The sequence below is a fragment of the Papaver somniferum genome, chromosome 10, assembly GCF_003573695.1.
Source record: "Papaver somniferum cultivar HN1 chromosome 10, ASM357369v1, whole genome shotgun sequence".
Taxonomy (NCBI): Eukaryota; Viridiplantae; Streptophyta; class Magnoliopsida; order Ranunculales; family Papaveraceae; genus Papaver; species Papaver somniferum.
In genome coordinates this window covers 104773733-104787654 of record NC_039367.1, presented here as the reverse complement: position 1 = coordinate 104787654, position 13922 = coordinate 104773733, and positions in this window count along the sequence as shown.

Below are 13922 nucleotides of genomic sequence, written 5' to 3'. Positions count from 1 at the left end.
CCCGTAGCGGGCGGGTAACAAAACCCGCCCGCTGTTTGTGGGTGCGGGGATGGTTATGAAAAAAAAAACCCGCAGTCTGTGGGTGCGAGGTTGGTTTTAGCTTATACCCGCCCATACTCGCCCATGTGCAGCGCTACCACTAACCCACACTCTGTATTCAACTAATTATACTATTCTAGTCCGTGTAACAGATAAAGGTGAAGATTGAAGTCTGCCCTATATCTAAGGTGTTTCTCCGATTGATAGTTTAATCGCAACTAAGGTATCTTTCTAAAGCATTAACTATCTAGTTAAAGCACAACTAATCTAAGGATCAATAACAATCTGGTTAAGTTTGAGTTGCAGCCCAATCAACACATTGGTATTCTAACTACAATGGATACATGGCATACATTGTGAGAGCAAAATGTTGAAGCACTATGATTAAGAACAACACAAATTGTATGAATAACACAGTAGCAATCTAGGGATTCATCTAAACCCTAGGAAATGAAATTAAAACATGATGAAGATGATTAAAATACAAATTATATTATGAAAACTAGTGGATCCAGCTAGAATCGGATTTCCTGTTACACAACAACAACCTCTATTTATAACAAATTTCTTCTCAATCACTTGAATTCAAAAATTAGAGAATCCCCACTCACCATAAACGCATTTTCTAGATAAGTCCCTTCTTCAAATCATCTCTACAAACCTAATTTTCCAGTTTTTGAAGCTAACTCTAATCTTATCTCTCTCAATCATAGCTTCTAGCCTTACTGTTCTTGACAAGGGAAAAGATAAGATTGAGAGAGATAGAGATTAAGAGTTTAATTGCATAGGGTGGTGTTGATGGTGGTTTTTAGTTCAGGGCTAAATTTGTAAAAGTCTATCTACCTGACCCGGGATCAGATGTATTAGACATTTATATGTCTATATTCCGCAGGGAATTTGGAGAATATATCAAAATCTGATGAGTGCCTATGTCTCTCTTCATATTATATTGAAACTCAAGCTCCTAGATGAATTGTTCACTAGTATAGAGCCTAATGAGTGTATAAGCTCCTAGCCGCATTACTCACTAATGTCGGAGCCTGCCGAGTATTTTTCCTATGCTATGTTCCCCGCCTGAACCCTTAATATTGATATGGCATGACAATTTGTGTTCACTCGCATCAGAATAGCACGAATTTCCAAGTATCAAGGTTAAGGTCCTTGCATAAAAGTACTCAATCGGAAAGCATACTGCTCTCTGGCAATAAACTTAAAGAACTCTATGTCAACACATAGAATTCAATCAATTTTGTGATAATTCACAAGATTCAGATATTACCCTGACTAATTTGCAAAATTAGGGTTTTGCGTCGTGCGCAGTATATTGGACCTTGATTGTCGAAATTAAGCCTAGGCGAACTAGGCAATTAATTCGCCATGGATTAGTAAGTGCAAAATCCTACCCACAGTCAGAAAACAAGGAATAAAAGGAGTCGCGGAATAGGAGCAGCAACAAAGGGAGGTGCGGCAATGCCATAGGCCAGCCGGCGCCACTTGCAAGTGGCCATACCCCATGCTGCTCGACCGACCCCTATTTCCCGTCGACCAATCAGGTCGCCTTAAACCCGCCATACGCACACTAGAAGTGTGGCCACACCCACGTTTGGCGCCCCCCTTTTCTATTGACCAATCAAGTCGCTCTAAACCTGCCACAGTATTAAAAGAGGCAAAATCGCGCCAGATGGTCACAATGCCAAATTGACTTTCCAAAGCCGCGCCAATACGCTAATTGGCATGCCAAACATGCCAAACGTGCCACTTTGCCGTAGTAGCATGCCGAACATGCCAAACGTTTCACTTTGCCGCAATAGCATGCCAAACATGCCAAACGTGCCACTTTGCGACAGTAGCATGCCGAACGTGTCAACATGCCATAAACAGCGCCAACGTGCTAACCCACTTCTTGTTCGTGGCCAAACGCCATAACATATTCCAATTAGGGTATTCTCAACACGGCTCTGCCTTAGCAGTTTTAGTCGAAACCTTAATTTCCAGTCATGGCCCAATTACGCCACTTTGGCCCTACAACATGCCACGAGCCATGTGGGACCCGACAAACCCTAAAAACTGCGTCATTCTATAATCACACGTGGCCATCCTTGGTTATTCCCATATTATGGCCTGCCATAATTCCTTTAATGTGGCCATGGCACCGATTGCATAAAGCGCCACCGTGCCGCGGCCATGTCACACACGCTAATTAGGGTTTCGATATGCCAAACCCTAATTTAGCTAAAGTTGTCACACCAACTATGTCAAGTAATTCTCCTAAGGCCTTAAGTTTGACATAGAAACAGGGCCAATGTTGCCAGATCCATATTTGGGTCTAACACCAATATACCAAAATAGTTGATATGGCTATGTCAGACGCCAGTATGCCACTAACATCTGCTATATGCCACTACGCCATTAGCATGATCCAATGATGCCACTGTGCTACCATCAGGCGCCAACAGAATGTGTCCATAATCAATGGCCACCCTTTCTCATGAGTTACGATCTCAGCCGTCCAAATTCGCCACAGAATTGACAAACCTGTGGCAAGTTTTGGGCGACCAACTAAGACAAGCCTAATAGCATCACATGCTACTCTCCTGTGGCAAGTCTCCTGACTTTGATTTGCCACACATAGCAATCTGCTGCATGTTTTCCATGAAAACACTCGAGACATCAAACATGTCACAAACTGGGGGATGCTCATCACTTGCTTCATGACAAAACTGTCAAAAAGTGGAGAAACAAAAATAGGCTAGTAGGAGATGTAACTAAGAACCCATGTTTTAAGGGATTTTTAATAAAGTGGCCAACTTTTTGCAGTATAATTAAGAAAGTGGTTGTTTTTTGGAATCATTATATAAAGTGGCCGAGTTTGACATTTCCATCCCGTTTTTTTTAAACGGATAATGGCAGTTATGGCTTGTGTCAGTTACCTGATCTATTCAAAAGACATTTAAGTCCCTTAAATCGACTCACTGAGTCTAAATTAATGAAAACATTCCATCATTATCAAGTTCATCTTCTTCCCAATTGATTCAATTCTTATGGGTACAATGAAAACAGATATAAATTCAGGATCTCCAAATTACAGATCAAAGCTCAAATTCAGAATCAAAAAATAAAATCAATATTAGATAAGACCTTACAATGTTGATGATGATACTGGCGATAGTAGAACTGTTGGTGTTTAACCGGTGAAAAGACTTGGTACAAGAACTGGTGACAGCTAAAATTGATTTTGTAAGGAACTACATGGTCAAGCTTTTTCACAAACACCTTGTGTGTGTCTCGTTGCTGAACTAGGAATGAGTTTGCCCTTGTTTCTTTTAAGCTTTGTAATATCTCCTTCGGTCCTTCCCTGTGTAAGTAATTTCATTTTGGAATAACAACCAACAATATCACACACAAACATTGAAACAAAGGCAGCAACATCACTTATTTCAGTGAATCCATTTTCAGCTAATAATGGAACTCTTTATCCTCATCAATCTTCACCATCCGTGAAACACACATCAACACAAATTAACCTTAATTAAACAAAACAAAAAAGTCAATCAATCATCGACATAAAATCAGGTAAGTTAGAGAACAAAAAGGGGGAAAGAAAAAAAAAAGTCAATCGATCATCGACATAAAATCGGCTCCGGATCCTCTACACCCAAAATCCTCTACAACTGTGCACCTACCAATAAGGGAACGCCATGTGTTTGCGTTTAAACATACCAAAATCATACGTTCTTAGTATATTAAAGTTGTTGAAATTGAAAGATTTTCACGGAGATAAAAAAGGAAAATATTTATCCTCCTTCAATTATCTTCCTGTACAGACTAATTGACCTTTTTATTTTTTATTTTTTTTTGACGAACACTATTGAGTCTGTTCAACATTTTCAGTTTATGATTGTTCTGTTTTGGTTCTAAATACATATGGAGCCTCCACCTCCTCTAGAGGTACTGTTATCCATCTTACTTAATTTTGTCAGTCCAATTAAATTAATTATTTACATCTTATTTTTTCATACTTGATAACCTTCTTATTTTTTCTTTTTCTTTTGATTGTAGAACTCGTTTTCTGAATGCCACCGTGCTGGGTCTCAGATACGTCGTAGATTAGATATTAATAGAGACATACATCTAAATTTGTCTGCACCTGAAGAATGCTACGACGATGAAAAGACTAATCCTGTGAGTTTTAGTAAACTTGTTGATTTTGTTCACTCTAAAATACTTAAGGAACTTATTCCTGAAATTGGTATGGAATTTGAGACAGAGGATGAAGCATTTAAGTTTTACAATACATATGCGTACGATTTTGGTTTCAGTGTCATAAGAAGTACATCACATTCTTTCAATGATGGCAAGCTAAAAGACAAGCTTTATGTCTGTTCGGCTCAAGGTACGCGTGTCAAAGATAAGCGTGATGTTAACGTTAAAAAGCATCGGGCAGAGACCAGATTTGAATGCTTAGCTAGGATGAAAATTAGTTTAACACAAACAAGTAAGTATGCGATTGTCGATTTTTATGCATATCATACGCATATCACCACAACTCCTAGCAAATCCCACTTATTTAGATCTCAGAGGCGTTTGAGTACTGCTATTATAACACAAGCTGATATGGCTGATGCATCAGGAATTGCTCCTAGAGAAACTATGGAATTTTTAAGTAGACAATCCGGTGGTCGTCAAAATGTTGGAATTATACCCGTGGATTATAAAAATTATCTACGTTCTAAGCAGACGAGGAGAATGGAAACAGGGGATACAGGCAGTGTGTTAGAATATCTACAAAAAATGAAACTAAATGATCCTAATTTTTTTTCTGCTATTTAAGTAGATGAGGATGAATTGATTACAAATATTATTTGGGATGACTCGAGAATGATTGTAGATTATGATTATTTTGGTGATGTGGTAAGTTTCGACACTACGCACAGAAAAAACAAAGACGAAAGACTATTTGCCATGTTTGTTGGAGTAAATAATCACAGACAAACTATTATTTTGGTGCTGCATTATTATATGATGAGACTGCAGAAACTTTCATGTGGTTGTTCGACACTTTCGCCGAAACTATGTCTGGGAAGAAGCCAAAAAGTATTTTCACCGACCAAGATGCAGCAATGGCTAAAGCATTAGCTTCATAATGGCCTGAATCGTGTCATCGGTTGTGTATTTGACACATGTTTCAAAATGCTGCCAAACATCTTAGCCATGAGTTTCATAAATTTAATGACTTCACGAAGGATTTCACCAAATGTGTATATGATTATGAGGACGAAGTTGAATTTACTGATGCTTGGAAGAACATGCTCGCAAAATATAATCTCCAGAATAATGATTGGTTAGAAGGCTTATTTAGTTTAAGAGAAAAATGGGCATTGGTATATGGGCGAGACACTTTTTGCGCAGAAATGACCACTACCCAACGCTGTGAAAGTATGAACAGTGTGTTAAAAAAATATATTAGTTACAAGTATGATTTAGTGCTATTTTTTGAGCATTTTGAAAGAATGGTTGACGCTCGTCGTTATCATGAATTAACAATGGACTTCAAAGCAAGTCAAAGTTACCCTGCAATGACACTTCAAGTGAAGATTTTGAAACATGTTGCGGCCATATATACACCGACGGTGTTTGAATTATTTCAGAAGGAATTATATCAAGCTCAAGATTGTGTTGTGACCATTATTAGTGAAAGTGAGACTATGAGTAAATATGCAATTACTCCTCATGGAAAAGAGTATCATCGAACTGTTATCTTTGATTCACTTGATAACAATGTTTCATGTAGTTGCAGGAAATTTGAATTTGCTGGATACTTATGTTCACATGCTCTGAAGGTTCTCTCTGAAAAGAATATCAAGAGCATTCCTACTCAATACATATTGAAGAGATGGACAAAGGATGTCAAATCTGGGAGTATAACGGGTGGTTCGAATTCAGTGGGCACAAATTATAGAAAAGTAGATACGGTCATACGCTACAGAGAGTATGTAGGTTACATATTCAACTAGCAACACGGGCTTCAGAATCTGAAGAAGCATACAAAATTGCTTTGTTGGCTCTCAGTAATACGTTGAAAGAGGTCGATGCGAAATTGAGGGGACTAAAAGTTCAAGAAGATTTAGAAAACCAAAACATCTCGCCAGCAGTTGACAAAGAAATTAATCTCAATGCATCATTTAATGTTGATAATTATAATGTTTGAGGAATTAAGATCCGGCCGAAAACAACAATTGATACTAGCTCTGTAAGACCCAAGAATGTTTTGGAAAAAGCTGTAAATTCAAAAAAGAAGCGGATTAGTAAGACCATGGAATCTCAAAGCAATGAATAAATAGTACCAGCTTTTGATTTCCAAAGCCAAATGATGTCGCAAGTCTTTCAGGTATTTAATTTTTACTCTTATCTATTAGTTATTCCTTATACTGCACATGTACAAAAAATGTTTTGGTTATTTTATCATCAGTATAAATAGGTCACCTGTTCAAAATTTAGGTACCCAATGCTTTAGTGAGAAGCATAAGTATGGCTAGTACTGACACAGTACCAGCACCAGGACCTCCATATGTTATGCCGACAATACTTTTGAAGCAAATATCAGTCATTATTTCTATGAGTGTAATAATTTTCTAAATGCTAGCACATTAAGAATTAACACTTGGTTGGTTATGAATGATATGTGATAGCAATACCATACTGGTGGCTATGTTCCTTTTAGCGGTTATCAACAGCGCACAAATGTTACCAGTTATCAACAACGCCCAAATTTTAGCAGTTATCAACAGCGCCCAATTCTTGGCGGTTATCAACAATACCCAAACGCACTAGTTAGAGTCTTACAGGTAGTTAGCTGATATTTTTCTTTCAAATTTTTTTCTTTTAAGTTGAAAAAAACATAAATTTGATTTTGTTATGTTATGTGTACTCTAGGAAAATACACAATTACAAGGTGGGCAACATTTATATAACTCACATCCTCAAGATTACGCATGGGGGTTACACTATGGACGAAGTTCAGGAGAATAGAGAAGACTATTTCAGTATTTGCACATTAGGATTGTCGCCATACCAAACACCAGTGATGCTGATGGTTGCGACGTACACAAGAAATCCGGACCTGCTGCTTAAGCATGGACATGAACTATTCCATTTTCTATCATTAAAATGAAGTATTCTTTTGTGATTCGTTGTAAACAGTAAGTCTTTAGCATGCAATATGAACACCTCTCTTTTGTCACGGCATGAGCTTTGGATGCTTTATAATGGATATTATGTCAATGACTTTGTATACTGATAAGTTAAATGTTTCATGGCTATTTATATTTTGGTTTTTCAGTCCACAGTATTGGAAAAATGACTTTTAGCAAATATTTGTTCGCAGTATCAGTACAGATGTTCATAGTTACGACTGAAATTGAAAAACGAATACTATGGCATTTATGTAAATCAGAGGCATCAATAACAGACGGAATTTCACATAGGGAAGGAATCAACATAAAATGAAAGAGGAGCAACCCATTCTTACGGAAGTAGGAGGTTTGAAAACATGTTTTAAGATGAACAACAATTGTGACATCAGAGATTCTTGGCCCGTGCACAAAAAAAAGATTAACCACCAAACACAAAAATTAGTTAGCTTAAGGACTACGAGATAAGTGAAAAGAGATAATTGAAGGAGGATAAATATTTTCCTTTTTTATCTCCGTGAAAATCTTTCAATTTCAACAACTTTAATATACTAAAAACGTATGATTTTGGTATGTTTAAACGCAAACACATGGCGTTCCCTTATTGGTAGGTGCACAGTTGTAGATGATTTTGGGTGTAGAGGATCCGGAGCCCATAAAATCAGGTAAGTTAGAGAACAAAAATGGAAAAAGAACATCTTAACCCTAGAACTCAAATCGACCGAAATCAATTGATTTTAAAACCTAAACAGGAGTTTTCATCAAATACAAAATTAAATAATGTGGGGGTTTCAAAAAACTTACCTGGATTTTGATTTCTTCATCCGCGATTTGTATTTCATCTTCGCTGCATCCAATTAATGAAATCCTAACACTTCAAAATTCCCAAATATCACTAATGTATTATTCTTGTGCTTCAATTAATAATGACGTATACCCTGCTGATCACTACTTTTTCTTCGTTCAATCACCTGAACTTCCAACCCTAGTTTTGACGAGAAGAATTGTGACACAGAGATAGAAACATGAAGAGAGGAAATAATATCAAAGGAAGTGGGTGAGTCAAGACATAAGGGTGAGGATATTTGGGGCAGATTAAGCCTAAAATTGACCAAGTCAGCTCGTTGGACTATTTTGGTAGGACCACGTGAAATAATAAACGGAAGGGCCAGTTTATAAAAAGTTTTAAATATGTGGTCGGTTTATTAATTAGGGGTGTTGAAACGGGCCACTTTATTAATTTGCTCTTATTTTAATAACTGGACCGGACATCGAACCAGTAAAACTACTGGGTCAAGTTTTTTTTTTTTGTTGGGTTGACTCTCTCTCCATTTCCAGCACTGGAGATCACTTATAAATTATTTTTTTTCCTTTTCTGAATTTCTCAAAAAGTTTCCTATTGTCTTAAGTATGATTATTATTTTATGGATTCATCTTTTTTCTATGAGAAGTTTTTTTTTTTTAATTTCCATGAATGGGCATTATATATCTGATGATGGATAATTATAGATCTGGTTCTTTAAAGAAAAATTCATCTTTTAATTGCTATAAACATATCTGGTAAAACAGATCACAACATAGAATCATAGATTCAGTGGAACTGATTGAATAGCTGTCTAAAATTTTCAATGGATGCTTCGGAAGGAAAAAAATCTTTCGCAGAAAAGCACGTCAAAAACCCAGCTGGGTCAGCGGGTTAACTGGTTAAACCTGTCGGTTTATCCAGTTCGCTGGTTTTTTTAACATATTAGTGGATTAGTATTGAACCAAACCGTTTTTCTTATTGGTTTACCGGTTCTCCGGTCCAACCGGCCGGTCTGACTCGGGTCTTAAAACACTGCTAAGAACCGAATTAACAGTAATAGCAATTCGTAAGTCGTTACTTGCAATGCTAGAGTTCCAATTTCAAGAGGTTTTGCTTGCTGAACTGGGAGATTCCATATTTTGTTCACTCTCGGTGAGGCAACCAAAATCCGAGACATTTTCTTCCGTTAGAGATATTGGAATATGCTCAACATAAGAATATCATACCTTAATCGGTTTTGTTATATGAACCCTTAGATATGACGTAGGGTCCTTCCCATAACGCAACGAGTTTTACCAGCTTACTCAGAGTTGCTAGGTAAAACTTCTCTAATTAGCTTGTGATTTCTCTGGTTTTTCCTAATGCATCTCTGATGCTTTTCAGGTTATATGAATGTTATTTCTCCTTTCAGATTAACTTCTTCTATAGCTTTAAGGATAGCTTCATCATTTGCGCCTGAAGTGGTTGATAATGTTCTGGTGGTTGGTAAAATGATCCTGCAGAACAGATATCAATGTGGTCTGGTGGTAAATCTGTTGGGTGATGATACCAGCGACCTGACCTCTTTGAGGTTTATAAAACTTTAATGTCGCCATTGGGTTTTAACCTTTTTTTTTAAACAAAAAATTTCATTCTATAGGTAAAACAACTTCCAAAAAGCTATAGAAGATTGAGACACAAGGGTTGAGAACCTTTTGGTTGATCTATAGACTCATAATACCTTATGCAATATGTTCGCCCACATTTCTTTAGAAAAACCTAGCTTTTTCTTTATGTTGGGTAGCAGAGTCTTGTTCGATATTTCTGCCCGTCATTTTTTATTGAAGTATGGCGTGCTAAACATATTATTTCAGTGGTTAGCAATTGTTTAATCCACACTTGTGCTCTTGGAGCTTTAAACTTTGAGTAAGGACGCTTGAGATATAATGGTTAAATTGAATTTCCTTATGTAACTTATTATAGATTTAAATAGTTTACAAGTTTTGGGGGGTTTTCGGACCTCTTTTCTTGTATTTTTTGTAGATATTATTTTTCACTAATACAATTTTCTGACTTATCAAAAAAAATTTAAACTTCGAGTAAGATGAAGGATCTCTTAAAAGATCTAAATATGATTCAGAGTTTTGGAGTTTAAGAAGCATATTTTTGTTGTATATTCATTTTTTTACAGAACTCTGCTAGTCGATTAGACTTTAACTATGGATCATTGCCGTTTACTTGCGTGATGGGCATTCCAAATCTATGGGTTACTACATATTCCCAGATAAATTTTCTGACATCTTTTCCTTTGATTGTTAGCAAGGCTTTAGCTTCCACCCATTTAGAGAAATAATATATGGCCACCATTAGGTATTTTCTCCCTCTAGGTGCCTGAGTATTGAAATTTCAAATTCAGCTTTTAGAGCTTGAAATCTCACATCATGCTTTTAAGTAAGCTACTAGTTTGAGATTCTTTACCGTAGTAAATGGAACCATGATGGTCAATGCACACTTGATGAATGACCAATACAAACATTGTGCAGGGTTTCCACGAGTATATGTATCTTGTTATTATATCTGCATATAGAAAATTCTCACAGTTTCATTATCATTGACCTTTTCAAGTCATATTTTCGTTTATGACTTCCAAAGTTATATTCTGACTTCAAAAGTTATATTTGCATTTATGACTTTTAGAGTCATATTCATGATATTCACATTTTTGCTTTATTATGCGGATATGGTTTGAATCTGGTTTTCGCCTTTTAAAAGAAAAACTGAATTCAAAATTTATTCAAAAGTTGGGAAGCGCCGACACAGACACGGGACACAGACACTGGGACCGACAAAATCCAAAATTACTATGACACGGTCACGTTTTTACATATTAACTACTCCCCCCATCCCTAAATTGATGACCTAGTTCAAGTTTGCACAATTCTTAGTCCAAGCACTACGGTGAAAGATTTCCCTTCGCTATAGCTTAATTGTAGCGAAATCTAACTACTATGGTCTTCCGTATAGCTTAAATGTAGCGAATCTAGAGATATCCCTTATCTACATTTCAAAGTTAATCACATCTGTTAGACTTTGTAGCGTAGAGAAATCACATGGAAACTCGTGTGCTTTTTTACTTTATGGAAACTCAGTTTCCGTTTTCCAGTTGAAATGGATACTCAGTAGTCGTGACATTTTATACGAAAAACTGAGTTTCTGTTCCGTAAAATTTATTTGTTTGACCTTTTTTCATTTACACTTCACTCACACCCCATCTTAACCATCCATCATTCTCAACGACTACTTTTTCTTGGCCATCGGATCCAATGGTTATTTTTCCAAAATTTGAGAAAACCTCTATATAAGGTAACTCTAATTCTCAACTCAATTTTGTCCTAATCAATTGAGTTTAGTTGATTTCTTATGTCTCTTCTACTATATTTCTTTGATATTTTATTAACCTTCTACTAGTCAAGTATTTATATTTTAGTTTAATTCAAAATGGTTAATAATTTTGTTCAAAAAGAAGAAGATGATCTTACCGCTGCATACATGGGTTGTGATGAAGTTGTTGGTGCGCAATAAAACACCGCTTTTCTGGAAACATATTCATGAAACTTTTGTCGACTGGAACGACAATCCTAATGAAAGGGATCCCGGTGCCTTAAAAAAAAGATGAAAGTAATCAAAAAAGATTACAGAGAATTTGTGTCAATCTCAACGTTATGTATCGGCAAACTAAAAGCGGTGCTTCACATGAAGATTTCGTAAGTTCTACCATTTTATTAAGTCTTTTCCGTTTGGTGATATTAGTAATTAACTTATTTTTTTAACATAATATTTCAGCCACGAGATGCTCGGGAGCAATTTCAGAATCAAACAGCGCAACTATTCAATTGATGCTTGTTATGAATTGTTGAGACTGAAAGTCCTTGGGTTTGATTATCATCTTATTGTCGCACAAAATAGTGCCATGTTTGACAGCCATCATAAATTTGCACCAGTCGAAGATGGGGTAGAAGTAATGCCTAATGGAGAGACTCATTGGAATTACAAGTATCAGGTGAGGCCTATCGGAACTAAAAAAGCCAAAAAAGAAGCTAGGATGAAGAAGGATCACGAGCAAGGTATATTCAGGGAAGCTGATGGGGGAAGTTCTTCGATTAAGATGGAAGAAGACAAGATCTATCAACATAATGCAAGTATTTTGAAGTATGTTAAGGAAACATAATCGAGGAAGGAAGCTATCAAAGCGGAACAAGAATCTCAACTCCAAGCAGTTTGGACGTCTAACCAACAAAAAAGTTATCAAATGCATCAGCAACAGAGTTATCAAATGCACCAACAAGTAATTTATCAAATACACGAACAATAGAGTTATCAAACGCAATTAGAACAAGATAATGCAATATGGATCTAAGTAAGTTAGCTCCTTATGTATGAAAATATTATCAACGTAAGAAAAAAGATATTTTGAAGAGGATGAATACAATCAGAGCTGAAGATTCAGAAGATAATGAAGTTATCCACCTCAAATAGTTATCCTTTAATATATTTTAATTTTTTATTCCGAGTCTACATTAAAAAAAATATGTTGTTTTTATTTCTAGTTCGTGTAGTTGTGGTCTTAATTAAAATTGATGTTTAGTGAACTTAATATAGTTTTTGCTTGAATTAATAAAAGGTTTATATTTCGAGTAATCAAGGGCTCTATTTTTAGAAATTAACACTAACCTCTCTATTTTTTGGAATTAACACCAACGTCTCTATTTTTTTGAAATTAACACTAACCTCTCTATTTTTTTGAAATTAACACTAACGTCTCTATTTTTTTGAATTAACACCAACGGCTTCATTAAAGTGCTCAACACTTTTGTTGTGTTGTGTTGTGTTGTGTTGTGTTGGGCTTGATTAATGTTATTAGGGAGCTGTTAGAAAAATGGTTCATTATTAATTAAAAGTTGAAACTACAACCGCTCATTCGACTATTGCGTGGTGTCAATACACTTTTTGAATGAAAATTTTGAATGAGGTTTTTTTTTTTCATGTAACACCTTCCTTAAGTAGTATAACGCCATGCGCTAACATCATAACGTCATGGGCGATTTCTCGATGCGAATGGGTTTAATCTTTGCATCACTTTAATGATATTGAAATGAAATTCATAATGAAAATCCGTTTCTTTCCATCTTCGCCATTCTCGGAGAGATATCGCTATTACATTTATATCGCTTTCATCCCCAAGTCGATATCGATTAACATTAAATGTTAAAGCAGTGAATGCGTCAACTGCATCGGCTATTGTTGCATATCGAAGGAACAATCCAGTTGTATTACGAGTATTCGGGTTACCTGTTTATGAGGACAAATGCTTAAGAATGATATGCCAATAAAATTGACGTGGAATACCATTTTGCTTACGCTCGTGCCCCCTAGCCGGAAAAAAAAAATAAAACCAATTTTTGACAGAGATTAATCTTCCTCTAATCTGAGAGCTCTGCAGGATTCACATAAGATTGAACCAATTTTAGGAAAATCGACAATAAACTTAAGTCTTCTTTAGGATATATAATTTTTGTCAAAAAAAAAAAATAAAAAAAAAAAAATTATATATCCTAAAGAAGACTCTAAATAGGTTATTATATATCCTAAAGAAGACTCTACACCTTTGACAAAAATTATATATTTTTTTTTTTTACTTATTGAAAAAAAAATATATAATTTTTGTCAAAGGTGTAGATTCTAAATAGGTTGGGTGGAACTTGCGCCTGAAAAAACGGGGGTCTAACAACCACACCAAATTTTTCGTTCGACAATCTGTATGGACTAACTCCAATATAATTCCAAGATAATCAACTTGACAGTCAGACTTAATCAAGGAAATATATCCAAGAATTGTATCTCTATTTCTC